General features: G+C 47.8%; 1 long non-coding RNA gene across 2 annotated transcripts; it reads right to left on the reverse strand.

Moving 5' to 3' along the window:
- Positions 1-4,237: 4,237 nt before the first annotated feature.
- LOC125915426 (uncharacterized) lies at positions 4,238-8,547 on the reverse strand. Of its 2 annotated transcripts, XR_007455662.1 has the most exons (4): positions 7,504-8,547; positions 6,320-6,445; positions 5,461-6,187; positions 4,238-4,753 (listed from the first exon to the last, which is right to left on the reverse strand). It is a non-coding gene; the product is annotated as an uncharacterized LOC125915426 (long non-coding RNA). The 2 variants fall into 2 exon arrangements; XR_007455661.1 differs by having other exon boundaries at positions 4,238-6,187.
- Between the last annotated feature and the right edge of the window lie 10,401 nt (positions 8,548-18,948).

Consider the following 18,948-nt stretch of genomic DNA (forward strand, 5'->3'; position numbering starts at 1 on the left):
GATTCATAATCCACGAAAATAAAATGTACAGATGTTTGGGGTTTTTTTTAAATGGGCCAAAATGGACACTTTTCACATCTCACTCCTCGGGGTATTTTATGGTTGATTTTTATTTTAGGGGAAATGCTATGTCCTTATAACCCTGACACGAACACCTTGTGTCAGTGGGCCTGGTTCCCTGGGACACGTTTCTGGAAACAAAAGGGCAAAACACCAAGAGCGTCATCACTGGTGGGGGGGGGGGGGGGGGGAGAAATAGGGTTCATTTTTGATTTTCATTTTTATGCCTTTCTATGGCTTCTGGACAACCTACAGCAATCATGCACTGGCTTAAAAATAATTAATCAATATGCCACTACACGTTCTTAGAAAAAAGAATTAAACATATGTACAAGGTTAACGTCTCCTTTGACCACATCCTTTCCCATCCTGGTTCTCTCATAAGAGGTAACCACTGTTAGTCAATCTGGTCTGTATCCTTCCAGATCTTTCCTTTAGTAACTCACACACACACACACACACACACGCACACACACGTACATAAGCATCCATGTATTTCTTTAAAAATCAGGGGAAGGAAAACAAACCACGATTTTGGTAAAAGTGCAGCGAGGAGTAGTCACAAATTTTAGAGCAAGAAAGAGTCTTAAAGACCCTGTAGTCCAACTTGCTCATCGAACAAACGCGGTGCCGGGTTCCCGCGTGCCTCCCTTCCCACGAAACCGCGCTGTGATGTGAGCCACATTTTGATATGTGGGGCTTCAGATGAGCAGGCAGATGTGTAAATACTCGTCTCCCAGGCCTGAGTATGATTTTTAATAATCGAATATGGAGCTCGAGCCAACGTTTTATTCAGGCACTAAATTTAAAAGTGGAGCCAAGAGACTTTAAAAAATTTATGATTCCACAAACGCAGGGAATTTTCCCCCACGATCGCTATCTTAGAACTAAAAGCATTCAACCGGCCCTGTGTGGCTTGGCTCTCTTTCCCGAGCTCCAGCTCAGGGGTGCCCCTGAGTCTCAGGTGAGCTGCCCAGGCTGGGGTCCCTCCAGACGGCGGGGGCCCGGGCCCTGTGCCTTCTCCCACCCCCATCCCCGCCCCAGGCCCAGGAAGGCCTCAGTTATCGTCCCCTTCCCTTCATACAACCCTCCGAGCGAGTGAGTGCCTGAGCGCCCTGGATAAAGATAGTGTTTCGACTTGAAAGAGTAATTGCTGACACACATTACTGTTTCCCCGGAGGAGATCAGTCCAGACAAATCCTCTACAAACCTAGGACAGCAAGCTGGGCAGTTTATGATGGCAGCCTGCTTGGTTGGCTTTTGCTCTCCCTTGTGAAGTCGTTCTGTTGCCTTTTCAAGCCTTGTGTCCAAACGCCTGCCATGCCAACAGTAACCTCGAGCCTTCCCATCCTGCCAGGCCCATCACCAGGATCTGCACCTCGGAGGCTTGGGGACAGCTCTGCACCCCCTCCCCCCAACACACACCACTTGGGAGGACTTGGGGAACACAGGATTGTTGCTGATGGAAAAGCACCCTGGGCAGTGGAAACAGCCAGTGCAAAAGTCCTGAGACAATGGGCCTCCCCCGGGTGGCTCAGTTGGTTAAGCGTCCGACTTCAGCACAGGTCATGGTCTCATGGTTCTTGGGCCTGGCCCTTCGTTGGGCTCTGTGCTGATAGCTCAGAGCCTCCAGCTTGCTTCGGATTCTGTGTCTCCCTCTCTCTCTGCCCCTCCCCGTCTCGTTCTCTCCCTCTCTCTCTCTCTCTCTCTCTCACTCTCTCAAAAAATAAATAAACTTAAAAACAAAAATGTCCTGAGACAAGAGGAACAAAGAGGCAAGTCTGGCTGGAGCCGAAAACGTGACAGAGGAAATGGAAAATTATATTGGGGACAGTGAAGGAGCTTATTTTTGGCCTTATAGGCCATTGTAAGGATTTGCTTTTTCCTCCAAGTAAGACGAGAAGCCATTGGAGGGCTTTCAGCAGAGGAATGAGAGGATCAGATTCAGATTTTGACAGAATCATGCAGACTCCTAATGTTGAAAAGACTATGACAAGATTGGAAGGAAGGAGACCAGATAGGAGGCCATCTCTGTCTTCCTTCTAAGAGATATTGGTGTCTTGGTTGGTAGCACAGAGAGGGTGAGTAGGAGAGGTCCTGATATATACTGAAGGTAGAGTCAACAGGAATTTGGCTTAAATGATTGAGAAAATGGAGGTATTTTCTGAAATGGGGGAATTGCGAGGGGACCACCAACAGGTGGCGAATTCAGGAATTTGGTTTTGGATGTGCTAAGTTTGCAATGCCTTTTAGACACCCAAGTGGATATATGAGCCTGAAGATCAAGAGAGAGGTCTCAGGGTGCCTGGGGAGCTCAGTTGGTTGAACATCAGACTCCTGATTTCGGCTCAGGTCATGATCTCATGGTTCGTGGGTTCAAGTCTTGCGTTGGGCTCCACACTAACAATGCAGAGTCTGCTTGAGATTCTCTCTCTCTCCCTCTCTCTTGGCTTCTTCCCTGCACATTCTCTCTCTCTCTCTCTCTCTCTCTCTCTCTCTCAATATAAAAATAAATAAACTTTAAAAAGAGAGAGAGAGAGAGGTCTCATCTAAAAATATGTTTCAAGGTAAAGCCATGATACTGGACGAGTAGCCAGAGAAGAAAATCAACAAACGCATGAGTATGAACAGCGAAGAGAAGAGAAGAGTCAGAGAGGGTTGGGGAGGAAGGAAACAAGAGAGAAAGTGAGGGAAGGGCAGGAATGGGAGAGGGAGGGAAGGAATTGAGAACTGAGTTCAGGAATGCCCAACATTTAACAGTTGGGGAGATCATGGAAGAACTCCAGTTAAGAAAGCATTTCCATTGCTGGAGGGTGAGATCCAGGGGAGTGTGGTATCCTAGAAGCCAACAAAGAAAGTGCTTCCTGAAGTAGAAGATGATCAACGATGTCACACACTGTAGAGGAGCTGAGTATGATGAGGTCTGAGACTTGGCCACGGGCTTTAACAGTATGACCTTGAAAGGAGCGTTCTCGGTGAAGAGGAGCCTGATTGGACAGGGCTCAAAAGAGAATGGAAAAAGTACAGGTGAAGATACGAAAAGAGATAGTTATTTTGAGGAATTTAGTGTGAAACTCCATGACATCAAATCTTGGGGGGGGGCACCTGGGGGGCTCAGTCGGTTGAACTCCCAACTCTTGATTTTGGCTCAGGTCATGACCTCACGGTTCGTGAGTTCGAGCCCTGTTTCCATGCTGATGACACAGAGCCTACTTGGGGTTCTCTCTCTCCCTCTCTCTCTCTCTCTGCCCCTTCTCCCTCTCTCTCTGTCCATCTCCCCTGCTCACGCTCTTTCTCTCGAAAGAAATAAACAAAATCTTGGTGTGGCAAAAAGGCCACTCAACGCCTACCTGGATTGCCACGAAAGGACAAGACCCAAGGCGTTCCATTCCTGTGGGCCTAGCTTGAGATGTTACCAAATGCCAATACTTTACTCAAGCATATTTTTTCTTAAATAGAACGGGCATTCAGGGACACACGGACACAGCACTGAGCGTGAGGCAGTGGGAATTTCTTCCCGGATGTTTGTCCTGCGCTAAGTGGATTTTTCCACTGAAGTGGATTTCCAGTGATACTGGAGTGGCTTCTTCTGCCCAAATCTGTATCATGGGCTGACACTAGGTCAACAGGGAAACCCATCTCCAAACGCCCCTTCGGGTTCTCGGAAACCAGGAGAGCTCACCACATTTTCAGCTCCCCACCTGACCCGCTCGTCTGTCCTTATCTTTTACGAATGTTTAATGATGGTTGCCAAGACTTCCCACCAACCATTTGGACAATGAGTCAAATGACTAATTGGCAAACGATGTTTCCAGAGCCTTGATATACCGCAGCACTGTTCTGATGGAAGGTTGCCCAGGCACGCAAAGTCCTAATGGTAACGGGTCGGTGTTGTCTTTGACCTCACATCCAAAGTTGGCGGTTTTGAATATTATTAACATGCAGACATTGGATATGGATTTGTTTTGATCAACGAGCCACAGCCATTGTGGTATTGACACATGAGTAGACAGATGTCCACAGATGAAGAGAAAGTTCAGAAACAAAGTCGAATTTACATATTCATTTGTTTGATAAAGGAAGCGTTTCCAATAAGTTAGGAAATTAATAATGATTTAATGAAATCGTGCCAAAGAGATTGATTAACTATTTAGAAAATACAAGGTTAGAGCCTCACCTCACTTCCTATACCAAATAAATCCCAGTCCAATTAAAGGCATCAGTGTAAAACTAAAACAAAGCAAGAACTAGACCAGATGATAAGGAGATTCTTTTTTGTCTGACCTTGAACTGGAGATGATCCCGTAAATATCCACACAAGGAAATATCCACACAAGGAAAGGAGCTGTGTATGAAATGTTAATGGTTTGACAACTTAAGACATTCCGTTTTTATTAAAATAGAGCCCTGCTCTCCTCGGCCTCTCCCCACCCTTCCTGCCCCAATCCCTTTCCACTCCTGTCCTCTGTCGCCAGGGCCTTCTGGGATCTAAGGAGCACGGGGTGGAAAGCTGTTCGCTCATCTTGAGAAAGGGAACCCAGAGACCCAGCGAGGGGAAGCAGTTTACCACAGAACAAACAGCCCAAGAGTAGTGAACAGCTAGACTCCCTGCGTTTGAATCTCAGCTCTGCCACTCACTAGCTGTGTGTCCTTGGGCAGATCGCCGTCCCTCTCTGAGCTTCAATGTCTTCATCTGTAAAAGAAGCCGGAAATAACATTGCCATAGTGGTTTGTTATGAGGATTAAATGAACTACCAACCCGTGGCAAGTGCTCAAGTAAGGTTAAGTTTATTGTTGGGCTTAGGGTTAGCCTTACCTTACCCTGGAGGACAGGACTTCGATCATACACGTCCTCACAATGGTAGACGCCGGTGAGGTCATCCAGCCCTCACCAAATACATATTTTAGACAGAAACTGGACAGTTGTCCACACTGCCATTCCTTTTAGATCTATTCTCTTCTCTTAGCCTCCCAACAACGGTGGGAGGCAAACAGGGCAAACAGAAATTGTACCCATTTCAAAGATGATAAAACAGATGTGAAAGGTCTTGCCCACAGCCAGACACGGGACTGGACTCAAATGTCCTGGCTTCTCGACCGTAGTTTCACACCGAAACCTCCAACTTGCCCGCTCAACCAGACAATAACCATGGTGTATTTGTTGCTGTCATCCAAAGCCTCCGTTTGTAGAGCCTGTTCTGCACCCAGCCCAGCACGAATGCTGCACGTGCATTATCTCATCTAATCCTGAGAACAATACTATGGAAGAGACACTTTTTACACATAAAGACACCAAGGCCTCGAAGGGTTAGGGGAGTAGCCCAGGGTGGCCCGGGTCCTACGGAATGAAATCCCTCTTCAAATGAAAGCCCATGTGATGCCGTAACCCGGGTTCCTTACCGCTGTTCTAAACCAGGAGAGACACTGGGAAGCATAAGACCCGGTTCTTGCCTTCGAGGAGTCGTTAATCCACTCTGGGGAGATCCCACGGCTGCAACTAGGCAGCGCGCCAGGATTCAGACCCCGGCTGTCTGATTGGGGTTCCCACGTTGTCCTGCCACTTCGCCTGAAAGCAATCATGCTAAAATACTAAATGACGTTAAAATACTGAAATAACAATACAGAAAGGAATCACTGTGGACCTACTAAAAACAGAAGCCCCGGGCCAGGCTACGTGGAATCCACAGAAATGGAGCCATTGATTATTAATACACCAAGGGATTCGACCAACACCTACTGAGGACCTGACATGTGCCAAGCTCGTTTCTAAACCCTGTGATGACTTAAGCCACATCTCCCCAAAGGGTTTGCGAGACAGGCTGGGGAGGAGAGACATAGCTAGGCAACTAGACAAGTAGTCATTAAAGAGGAAAGTACTTATTCGGGGAGAGAGTCGGTTGGCTTCCTGGATCCGGGGTCTCTGCCCTCAAAACACTCGAGATCTTTTTGAGGAGACGAGACACACAGATCACCAACAGAAGAGTTCAGAGATAAAAGTAGGTGACGTTGACGACTGTAGGAAGGCAGTAAATGAAATTGCCGAGGGAGGAATTTGAACAGAACGCGTTTCTGGAACTCGCGTGGCTGGGAAGGCTTCCTGCAGGCTTCGAAGCCCAGGCTGGTAGAGCTGTGGTGGAAATCCATAGTTAGTTATTATTTTCCTGAGTTTAAAATGAAAAATATAAAACGAAATGAAGTCGGGACGAGGTGGTCCCCTTTCCCTCCCTGCCCTTCCTCCCCCATTCCCGGTCTTACACACCATTGCTCTTCTGGATTGCCTGTTCCCATAGATCCCCACGTCTCATGGAAATAGAGGCAGGGAGAAATTGTGAGGACATGTTCCTTTTGCTTTGCTTGCCCCTTCCTCAAATCACTCCTGACCCCACTGTAAGGAGACAATATTGAAAATAGTCAAAAATAATCCCACTAAAAACATGAATCAAAAAGTCGCGGCTCCTGGACATGTTTTTAAAATTGCCTAGTTGCATGCAAGTCCCTTTAGTGCTCGAAGGACTTTAATAAAATTGATTTTCTGAGTATAGCCTTTTAGCAGCTACTGTATAAGCTTGAAATATGAACCCTTCATTGTTGAAAGTGTTTCATTTTTGCCCTGTTACTAATGATGAAGGGAAAGTGTGGGTTTGGAATTCTCCATGGCTGACATTCTCATAATTAAATAGTGTTAATAATAAAGCTTTGCAGATTTTAAACAAACTGGCACAGAAGTGGCACAGTTTGCCATATTTCATTTAGAGACCACAGCAATTAGCCCTTAATGAATAGTACACAGCGGCATATAAGGGAGTTATTTCTACACGTCGTTTATTTGCCAAATCACAAAAGGCGACATTTTCATTCTGCTGATTGAAAATGATTCTCGGGATTTCTTCCGAAGGCCTCTTAAGTAATTGCATTGCGAAACTTAGAAATAAATAAATAAGGCGAGAGAGAAGAACATTAATTGCTTTTAATATCTGCAGTCTAATTTCAGCAAAGCTTAGCAGACTGGTAGCTCTTGGATATCACAGCCATGCCACAATGGATCAGAAATAGAAGCCTCATCATGGATGATATATTTAGAGCTGATGTTTTTATTTTATAATTTTAGGAGAGATTTTTTTTCTCCCAGGCACGTTGTTACTCCTTCCTGTGAACTGACATGGGGTGGGTGGGCGGGGGGGGGGGGGGGGGGGGGGGGGCGTTGTTATAGAGGATTCATGGGCGGGGTGACTACAAGGTTGTCGCCAAAGGAAAATGACAATGCTTGTCCCGAAGGAGAGACCAGAGAAAGAGCTGTCCAACTGTCAAGGTTGTGAATGGCAAAGAAACGGTTTTCCTTTTATGGTCTTCCTCAAGGCTTTTGGGCAGAAGAAGAAATCATTTTTTAAAAGGTAGGTGGGGTTCTAGAACAATTTTTACACACTTAAAAATATTACTTCTTACCTTCAGGGCTCAATCTTCTTATCTGCAAGTTACATGGGAGAAAAGAAAGGCAGGAAATACTGACTTCGCTGGACAAAGTCTAAAAATCACCCCGGGGGGTGTCAAACATACAGATTCCCAGTTTCCACATGGCATCTACCGAATGAGAGTTTCCAAAGCAGAGGGGTTCAGAATCCTAGCCTTTGTGAAAGCATGCTAGATAATCCTGAGTGTCTGGTAAATCTGGGAAACACGTACTCAGGAGTCTCTGGGCCCTTCAATTCCATAGCTGTTAACAGACTCAGGGGTGGCCATCCTGCAGTGCATTGTGGGAGAGGGCAGAGGCTGCCTGTGGGGGCCCGCAGGAGGAAACCACAGACCCCAGCCTCAGAAAGCCCTTCCAACCCCTCTACAGTGTCCCCATCAAGGGCACAATTTACCCTTCACTGTGAATCAGAAGGAGCAAACTGTTATGTTAAAAACATCTCCAGGCCCAAGATGAAGCCGCCCTTGCCCCAGGGGATGGGGGAGGTGGGGGAAGGGCACGTTAGCAAACAGACGCTTAGATAACTGTCATGCCCCTGTAAATGTCCCACCTGATGAGAAACAGTATATCCAGTCAGCCAAGCCCCAGACGCCAAGCCAGCTCTGCCTATACTCACTTCTTTGTTCCTTATTCATTTTTCTATTCTTCTCTTCCTCATTCTTTTCTCTTTATCCCATATAAGCTTCCCGCTGTCTGCCTCCATTTTGCAGTTCACTCAACCCTTGGAAACAGAGACTGCCCGCTTCATGAAGTGTTACATAAAGTTAGTTTGTATCGCCCAAATTGTCTTCTTTAGTCATTTATAATCCTTCTAAGGAGGGGGGTTAAGGAAAAGTAAGTTTCAACAAGGACTGGATGGGAGGTCACTGAGTATGGGAGAGGCAGAGGCCCCCGTGGGGGAAGAGGTGCTCCCTAGGGTATGATACAAAGACAGATGAACAGACAATTAGAATAGCATAATTGCACCCCCTTCTGTGCCATAAATCCCTGAGTGAGGCTTGGGGTCCCTTTCAGGGCCACAGAACCCCCTCCCCCTCCCCCCCACCGGCTCTAGAATGAAATGGGTGAGCCAGACATCAAGGGCCCCTTCAGGCTCTAATCACAATGGCGGGCAGCTTGGCTGAGGGCCCGTCCTGACTTCAGCTTGGAATAGCCCAACCTAATTCTGCCTTGCGGGAAGGGCCTGGGGAAAGGGCCTGGGTTTGGCCTTCTAGCGAATTCCAGATGGGAGTAACAGAAGCGAGGCCTAACCCAGGTGGCCAGGGCTGAATTCACTTCCAGGGGTTTTAGGAATTAGACACAGTCTTAAGAGCTGAGAAATGGCGTAGTTTCTGTGTGTTTGTTGTTTTTTTCTTCAAGATCCCGGTCTTTCTAAATGAAGAAAAATAGGGACAGCCCAGTCTAAATACCTGTCATCAGAAACTAACCTTCCTTTAAACAGTTTCGTCTTTCATTACCATTTAACCTTTCTCCGAGCCCTCTTGCAAGCTCATTGGTAGGACATGGTCCCCGTAACCCAGATCACCAGCACAGAGCACCTTAGTCGACACACAGCGGGTGCTCAATACGCGTCAGGGGAACTAATTGACGTATCAATAATTTATTTAATTTCCACTGTGCTAACTATTTTCCACGTATTTTATCATTAAACCTCACTGGCATCCTTTGAGGTAGGTAGGTAGGTGTGAAGTGATATCTCACGGTGGTTTTAATTTGCATTTCCCCCATGATTAGGGGTCTTTCCCTAATTGACACGATTAACAAGTCTTTCCACTTGCTTATTTGGCCATTTGAGTATCTTCTTTGGAGAAATAGCTATTCAAGTCCTTTGAGCATTTTTGAATCAGTTGTTTGGGTTCTTGTTGTTGAGTTGCAGGAGTTCTTCATACCTTCTGGATATTAATCCCTCATTGGACACAGGATTGCAGTCCTATTCTGAGGGGTGCCTTTTCACGCTGGTGATAGTGTCTTTTGATGCAAAGAAGCTTTTAAGTTTGATAGTCCAATTTGTTATTTTTTTTCTTTTGTTGCCTGTCTTTTTGGTGTTACATCCAAGAAATTATTACCTTTGTGATTTCAACGTAGCCAGATTTGGAAACTATGAATCTGGTCCAGAGTGTAAGCTTTCTTTAAAAAAAAACAGGGTAAGCCTCACCTTCCGCTTTTTTTGTTTTTCCAAACAAAAACTCAGTCAGAAAACTTATCTGTAAAAGAAAGAACTGATCGGATAACCAGTTGTCTCCCAAGTCAGTAACCGATCTATCCATCCCTGGTCTACCAATGTCCGCCAGCAACAACTCCTGAAAGAACCTCCACAGGTGTAAAAAACATTGCTCTAGTGATCTAACCCCATATATTTTTCTAATGGGGACCCTGAGTCCTCAGAAAGGAAAATGAGTTTCTAGAAATGGACAATCCCTCTGCCGTCTGTCCCTGAGTCCTCTGAGGGGATCAGTGGAGACAGCCAGAGGTCATGATTCCGCACTTATCAAGATGACCAACTGGTCAGGGAAGAAGATACTTCTGTGCGTCTGGAGACCTTTGGAACAAAAACACAATGCTAAGGTAAAATAAGACAAGTTTTCTGTCTTTTAAAGAAAATACCACTCAAGTTTAGCTAGGTAATTAATTAATTCACAAGTAGGTCCAAAGTGGGAGCGATTACGGAACAATGGCTAATGATAAAGAATAAACCCTAAGGTAAGCGGTGATCAAGAATGTGAAACAGTTTTAGTTTGGAATCCTATTACAATTCTATTTCAATATAAATAAGCTGACACCAGAAGCAAACGATTAACCCCAAAGCCGCTGGCTGTTCATTAGCTAAGGAATAATTTTACATTTCATTATTATTCATGCTGGCTAAATTTCCATTAAAACCAATTTAGTAAACTGGCCTGCTGATGGGCTTGAAATTAAAAGGAGGTAGAGAAGGCAGGGAGGGGACAAAACAGAGGCCATCGCTTGGGCATCTAGGGATGGGAAACTCATGGGGGGCAGATTGCCACTTTAATTAAAGATAATGTCTCAATTCACTTTCAAAATGAGTCTCCGGAAAGTGCCTGGGAAATTTTCCCTGGCCAGAGCGTCTGGCTCATTCACAGAGAGGTGATTTCTGTTGCCGGGATTTCTGATTCAAAGGAGGAATGACCGGCTCATTCCCAGATCAGCTAGCTTCCCGAGTCTCTGGCTCTCCGCTGTGCATCTCCAGCGGGGGAGAAAGGGCTTTGGAGCCCCCTCAAAAAGCTCTCTCCCAGAGCCTGGGCAGGGAAGTCGCTGGTTCATTCTTTGGGCCCTTACGCAGGCTTAAGGGCTTTTATTTAACATATAAATGTGACCGAAATACCAAAGACCAGCTGAGCTCACACTTCGGGAGGACTCTTTTGGCCCGGCCCTGAACTAAGTACTTTCGCGAATTAACTCATTCCATTCTTGTGACCGCCCTGAAGAGGTGGGTTCTATCACTGTCTCCAGTTCCCAAATGGGAAAGCTGAGACACCGGGGAGAGTAATGGTGCTACTCAGCCAAGGTGGCAGAGCTGGGGTGCAAACCTGTGTCCTTCCGCTCTAGACCCGTGCAGTGCACTTAACCGCTATGCTATCCTGCCTCTCACAAAATAAGGACACAGCTTCGTATTCTTTAAGTACCTAAATCAACAGAACACAAGGTACAGGTATGTGGTGAGTTGTCAGTGAGAGGCAATGTGCAAAGGTGAGTGGGGGACGGTTGGTGGGGGATTCTGGATGGCAGGCCGAGGGGCTGGAACTTGACTCTTTGGGAGATTCCCCATAGTGCACTGCCCAGTCCACTGAGAGTCCGTGCACAGAATTTAAAACAATATTCAGTACTTGCATGGGTTTTTTTTAAAGATGATAAGAAATAAATATAGATGGCATATAACAACTGGGTAAGAAAAACAATCTTTTTTTGTTTTATTTTTTTTAACGTTTATTTTATTACTGAGAGGCAGAGACAGACCATGAGCAGGGGAGGGGCAGAGAGAGGAGGAGAGACAGAATCCGAAGCAGGCTCCAGGCTCTGAGCTGTCGGCACAGAGCCCGACGCGGGGCTCGAACTCACAGACCGAGAGATCATGACCTGAGCCGAAGTCACACGCTCAACCGACTGAGCCACCCAGGCGCCCCAGAAAAACAATCTTTATTTAAGAAAAAAGGCAAATTTATTTAACGCTTCACGTGCACTCTTCCTATTTATCAGGCATTGTTCCAATTGCATTTTAACTCTTAGTTCTTTTTCTTTAAGCTTACTTATTCGTTTTGAGAGCGAGGCAGAGACAGAGACAGAAAGAGAGAATTCCAAGCAGGCTCCGTGCCATCAGTGCAGAGCCTGACACGGGGCCCGAACCCATGAACCGTGAGATTATGACCGAAGCCGAAATCAAAAGTCAGCTGTTTAACCGGCTGAGCCCCCCCCCCCCCCCCCCCCCGGTGCCCCTAACTCTCCATTCTGACAACTGTATAAGGCAGGCACTGCTGTTCACTTTGCTTACAAATGAGGAAACCGAGGCAAACAGAGGTTAACTTATCCTGGATCTCACAGCCAGCAGACGGCAGAGCAGGAATTTGAACCCAGGGGTGTGTCTGCGGACTCAGTGCTTTTCACAATTATTCTAAGTGATTAAGAGTGGAGGAGGACGGGATATAAACATCACGAGGGGGACTGTCTGCTGATGGGCATCTGCCCCAGGTACTCTTCCCCAGGACTGCCAGGGGATGTCGCTCCAAAGCTCACCCCTGTGGGAGAGGCACTGGCAGCAAACCCGTAGTTCGTAGCCAGAAGGGCAGGACTCCCAGCACATTTCAAGGATCAGGTGTCCGCATCAGAAACACAACCCAGCTCTAGGTGCCCCAAATCACTTTGTGGGGAGTAGAGCTTTGTCTTTCATGCGCCTGGACCAGTACCGCACTTGCTTCTGGAAGCCAGTGGCCCCGGCCGAGCCCAGCAACTTTGGAATGTGGCAGAAGAAGGAGCAAGGAAGTCTGGCTTTGCGTGGCCCCGATGCCGGAAGTATTGCGTATCCACAGGAGAAATCGTCATGCCTTCCCCCCCCCCCCCCCGCCGGCCTAGAAGAGCTTTTGAAGGCCGCCTCATCAGCAAGGCCTTGGGGCGCGACAGGCGTTGGCCCTTCCAACGTGTCACATCGAATGGATAGCCCACGTCCATCGGAAACTCCGTGGTTGGTGAGTTCCCTACCCGGATCCCCCTCACCGAGGATCCCCACTCCCACCCAGACCCTCCTGCTCTCCCATAAGCCCCACTGAGTTAAGACCCTGTCCTGTGCACCTTCCCAGTCCTGCGTGGTCACCATAGGCATCTGATGCCTGATCCAGAAGAGCAGGGTGGTCACCGACCCCAGCTCTGCCACCGCCTGCTGGTCCACCTTCTAACCCAATGGCCCCGGGCGAGCCCTGGAACCGCTGTGCCCTTTCTCCTCCTCGTTGGAAAAGGGTACCAACAGCAGACCTGCTACTTCACGTGGCTGTGTCGTGAGGGCCACCCAGACAAGGTATCTGAAATATTCAACCCGGTGCCGGGCACATATTAAATACCAGCTAAGTAATAATATTGTGACTCCCAATAATAGCCATGCAAGTGTCGAGTGTGATGGCCAAGATCTGGGGTTTGGAAACACGCAAGCCTAATTTACAAGTCTACCCTCCGTGCCTGTGTTGGGTTCGGCCGCAAGGAGCCACCTTAACCTCCCAGACCTGCCGCCTTCTTCCTTTGAATAGATCTGCTCTCCCTCCAGGCCTGGACAAGCCCTCACTTCTTCACCTAACGGGAGAAGCGATTCTTTGCCAGGAAAGGGGGGAGACGTCCTCGGAAAGGCGTCTCACACGCTGCCATTTATGGCGCAGCGAGAAGGCCATAGCTACTCTTTCAATGACACATGCACAAAAGCTCTTGTGGACACAAATAAGGGAAGTTGAACCCTCCGCCCGGTGGAATTCACTTCATTTATTGACCAGGGTTCTCTCCCCCCCAACCCCCGATTCCTTTGCATTTGTCAGCGGTTCAGAGACCCCTGGCATTCAGCATGATTTGTAATGTAAATTACATAATTGGACTTGGACATATTTTAATATCAAATGAAATGATTGACTACAGAGTAAGAGCTGTCTACAGGTGGGGGTCAATTACCATCTGAATAATCACAGTGCCACACAAGAATAGCATAGCCGCTGAGCGTGACATATTTTTATCTCTATGCATTTCAATGAAGTCAGGCTGGTACATAAAAGGTTATCACCTAGGAAACATATTTTCCTAAGCACAAGTTAAACATGCAAGTGAGATCAGCAAAGATATTCAATTTAGCCAGTCAACCCTAACCTATTAATATTTTAACAAAATCCAGCGAGGATAATTTTTTTCTTTGATCCCATTTCGTGTGAGCAGCCAGGAAAGGGAAGAAAAATTAAAAACAAAATAGTCAAGCGTACAGAATGAGGTTATGTATTAAGTGGGCTATTTAATGTTTCTGGCATTTCATAGCCCAGGGGAGAGTGTGGATGGATTTAACAATCAAGAGCTGTGTTCCCTTGGCCACAAAGTTCGAGAAACATAAAATAATCTATACTTCCAAGCTGACAAATCGTGCCTGACACCCGGCTTCATCTCACCGGGACTCGGGAGATCAGCATTAATCATATGTTACAGGGAGTAAAAAGAAAAGCAAATCGCACCATGCTGAAAAGTGAGATGGAAAGTCTTCGGGCAAGGATTGTAATCAATAATGCGCCGGGTGATAACCAGGAGCTATTGTTTTAATCTTCCAATATGAAAAGAAACGGATGCAAAACACACAGCTACCAAGGGCCGGAGCAGTCTCTACGATGCTCTGTAGGAACCGAAAACAGCCTGGCGGCTCGGCTTCCCTTTCTGACTCGTGACACACGCACAGGCGATTTCTTTTTAAGGGGATAAAGGCAAGCCCGTCCTTGAAGCTGCCCGTTTCTGGAGCCTCAGCTGTGGCCCAGCCCCCAGGCCACGGGTCCTGGCTTGCTCCATCATCCTTGTGGGGTGAACGTCTGCTGGTTTGGTGAACGTCTGCCTGGTGCCCATTCGTGCTTCTAAGGGCGCCTTTATTTCCCTCGAGTGTCTCCCCTCCCCCATTCCCGGTGGTTCGGGTCGTGTTGGCTTCACCACTGGTTCTGGGGGAAGACGTGTCTCCATCCCGGCACCACGGTGGTTAATCGCTTCAGGGATGGGGGTGTGATTCAGTAGAAATCCGGGAGATGCAGCCTTGAGCGTCTTTGGCGATACTGTCCTGAGTCGAGGCTGCTGTGGGCAGAACCGTGTCCCCCCTCCCCCCCTCCCCACCCCCAAATATGTGTGTTGAAGTCCTAGCTCCCCGTGCTCCTCAGAATGTGCCCTTCTCTGGGCCTCGGGCTGTTGCAGATGCGAGTGGTTGAGAGGAGGTCCTACCGGAGTGCCTGGCATCTTTATAAAAAGAGGAAATTGGGACACAGACGCATGAGCACATAGGGAGAACACCAGAGGGATAGTGCTTCTAGAACCCCCAGAGGCGGCCAGCAAATCACCAGCCGCTAGAAGAGAGCATGGGGCGGATTCTTCCTCATGGCCCTCCTAAGGAGCTGAAAGGGGTCGGATTGAGGCTCCCCCAGAGAAGCCACTGTGGCATGCAGATGACTGGGGGCTGAAGTCGATCGAGGCCCAAAAGACCAGGCAAGAGCTTTTACCTCCCCCTTCAACTGGCTAAAATATTTCACATAAAGGGCCTGGTCCAGAAAGGGCAAATCACCAGAAATAGCCACAAAGAATACGGGCTAAGTAGGGGGAGAGGCGGGGAAGCCCGTCTGGCCCCGGAGACCAAATTCTTCTCCGTGTGCGTGGCATGGCGGACCTTTGTTTACGGAACGTTGGCCCTTCCTTTCTTCCCGTGGACTGTCTTCCTCCTCTTTGAACCCCAGACCACTCCCCTCCTTCTCCTTAGCTGAGGATGGCAATATAAACTTCCATTAAGCCTGGGGGTCTCCTATTCTCATGGGGCTCCCGTAAGCAGGTAATGAAATTAGTTCTTTTCCTGTTCATCGGTCTTCTGTCCATTTCGTTACTAGACCAGCCAAAAGAACCTAGAAGGGTAGTGGAAAAACTTTTCTACAGAGCCAGTCCTGCCTGGCAACACTGTGGTCTCAAACCTCTAGTCTCCGGCACCACGAGATAATCGATTTCTGTCGTTTAAGCCGCTCAGAGTGTGGTCCCTGCTATGACAGCGCCAGCAAACCAATTCAGAGGCCCCCTCTCTTTTGTGTATTGGGAACTTTGAAGGTTTAAGTTTGGCATGTGCTGTGGTCTGAATGCGTTCTCCTAAAATTCATACCTTAGAATCCTAATCTTTGCAGATGGTGGTATTAGAGGTGGGGCCTTTGGGAGATGCTTAAACCATTCCGGTGGAGGTCTCGTGGATAGGATCAGTTTCCTATAAAAGAGGCCCCTTAGAGTTCCTAGCCCCTTCAACCACGACAAGAGGTCCGCAGTCCGGGAACGGCACTCGCCCTACCACGGTGGCACTCTGATGTCGGTTTTCCCACCTCCAGAGCCGTGAGAAATGAATTGCTGTTATTTACAAAACTACTCAGTCTGTGGCATATTATTATAACAGCCTCAAGGGACTAGGACAGCGTGGTTGGCATTTATCTTGCCTGGAAAAGGAGCCAACAATCGGAAAAGTTGAGCCATGGCTCCAGAGATACCTACCTCAGGCGAATGTTGCCTGAGCCCCTGGATCCATCCATACCTGAAGTTCGGCTCTGATTCTGTGGTTGTGTGAGCCATTAAATTCCCACTTTTATTTAAGCTGCTTAGAATTGAATTCACATCACTTCCAACCAAAGGATCCCAAATGATTTCTTCTGAGAGCAGTCAGTGTGATCTTAGGATGAATTAATAGACATGAAGACTTTAGAACAAAGAACGTAATCGTGTTAATTAGACCACAGGAAGGTTGTATTCAGTTTGAAGCTTCATACTTTCAAGAGGGACGCAGATAAACGTGAGCAGAGTGATTGGGTGCTGAGAGAAAGGGACAGTGAATCTCAGGAGGCATAAGGGACGCTTGTCCTCTGTGAGGAAAGAGATTTATAGAAAATATGATAGATGGCCTCAAATAACCACAGGAATGGCAATTAAAGATTGAGATTTATTCAGGTGTCCCCTAGGCTAGAACTAGGAAACCACAGGAAGACAGAAATAAAGCAGTGATTTTCCAATGCTTCTAGCTATCGGAGAAAGGAACGATATACTCCTGAAAACAGTGAGTGCCCTCTTGCAGGAAGGATTCCAGCCGTAGAGGGGGATTCTGCCACCTGCTGGGTACCCGCTGAATGGGGAGGTTGCCTGGATGACCCTGAAGCCCTTCCAGCTTTGACTTTCAGGTCTATGATTCTTTCACTAAAACCCAAGTGAACTTGGACATGTCCTTCCCCCAGCGTTGGGCCTCAGTTTCGCCATCCGTAAAGTAAGGAGGCTAGACGCCGTGGTCTGTAAACGTTCTTCTGACTGGAACGTGGCACAATTTCAGGATTCCAAGGCAATTAGTTCGTCACACCCGGTCTTCTATCCAAACCCTTTGGAAAGTCTCAGGCTCACTCCAAACACACACGTCACACTGCTGACCTTCGATTAAAGGAACAGCTGACACTATAGATGTGCAACCGTTGGTGGCAGGAGGTCATTTCTCATTCTCTTCCCCTTTGCTGTGATTAAATTGCCCACTCCGCAGCTGAAAATTGAGGGGTGAGACTCAACTTATAATTACTCTGGCTACAGACTTGTTTCAGACCTGGCCCATACTGGGCACACAGCACACTCGAAATCAATCGGCCTGTTAAGCCACAACCCGGCTTCAGACGATCCTGGGACTTGGTGCTTAGGAGCAGGAAGTGAGACATTCAACGTGTCTCATAACTCTCATTGCCACCTTCATTTCTGCTGTGACCCTGTGCAGCCCCCATCAGCCTGCCAGACACCCAGCTACCGACTCAGCCCAGCCTTCGGGCTTGATATTGCAAAGGATCCTGGAAATGGAAGAGAAAAATCTAGTTTTGCCCAGCATGGATGTGCGCCGGGCCAATAGGGAGAAGAAATGTCTATTTATAATCAAGAAAGAAATCAAGAGCTCATTACGGAAGAGTTTCTGTCCACTGTGCAGGAGAAGACACAAGACAGCCCAAGATGTGCTCGGTGAGCCAAATCCTAGCCATTTCGCAGAGACCCCGTGGTGTTCTCCATGATTCTAGCATCTGCTTATTGTCTTGGCCTAATTAAGCTCTTCCTTGATGCGGAATTATTTTTCAAGCCGACAATCTTTGTTTTTAGCGCAATATTTGAAACCAACCCTCCACACGAAGAGGAGCCCCGTCCGCTCCTACACGTTGCCATTATTTTGAGACCTTCACCCACTTTGGAAGCGAACCTCTTTCTCAGGCTGGGAGAGGTTCTTGGAGACTGAGAAAGTCACAATGTTTTTTTGTTTGTTTGTTTCTGAGTAAGGATTAATTCTTCATGAAAATGAACCTATTGATCTCAAATTCTGAGGGACTTCCACCTTTAAAGTCTCTGGGCAGGGGTGCCTGGGTGGCTCAGTCAAGTGAGCTTCCGACTTCGGCTCAGGTCATGATCTCGCAGTTTGTGAGCCCGAGCCCCGAGTCGAGGGCTCTGTGCTGATGGCTCAGAGCCCGGAGCCTGCTTCGGATTCCGTGTCTCCCTCTCTCTGCCCCTCCCCCGCTCACACTCTGTCTCTCTCACAAATAAATAAACATTAAAAAAAAAAAAAAGTCTCTGGGCAGAGGACTCCCCACAGTGAAAGACACAAACAGAACCCCCAATTCAAAGCCCCAAGGTCTCAATAACAGTCCCTCATGTCCCTCACGGAGGGTCTTGAGCACGGGTGTCTCCCCACACCCCTGTTCGAAAAGTAGGGCTGCAGAGTTCTTAATCTCAGCTTCCAGTTCAGGGGGCAGGGCGTGGGGAGCTGAGGTTCAGAGAAGGCAAGGGTCTTGCCCAAGGCCACAGAGCTGGTAACGCAAGGTCAGGGCTGACATCCAGGTTTCCTGATTTGATTTCCACTAGACTGGAAGCCTCGAAACGTCATTCAGAGCAACACGTGTTTTGAGAGCGTGCATTCCTGACTTTTTCGAAAACCGTTCGCCACTTCCTTAGAACAGTGCTCCTCAAAGTGTGGTCCCTGGATCAGCAGCATCGGCATCACCTCGGAACTTGCCAGAAAGGCAAGTTTCTTGGGCCCTATCCTAGACCTTCCGAACCTAAATATGGAGGGGGCCAAGGGTGGGGGCAGAGACCTGTGTCCTCAGGCCCCCACACCCTCAGCTTTCAGAACCCCTACCTCAGGAGGTGCCAGATTTGTGCATTTACTT

The sequence above is a fragment of the Panthera uncia genome (assembly GCF_023721935.1).
Source record: "Panthera uncia isolate 11264 chromosome E2 unlocalized genomic scaffold, Puncia_PCG_1.0 HiC_scaffold_19, whole genome shotgun sequence".
Lineage (NCBI taxonomy): Eukaryota > Metazoa > Chordata > Mammalia > Carnivora > Felidae > Panthera > Panthera uncia.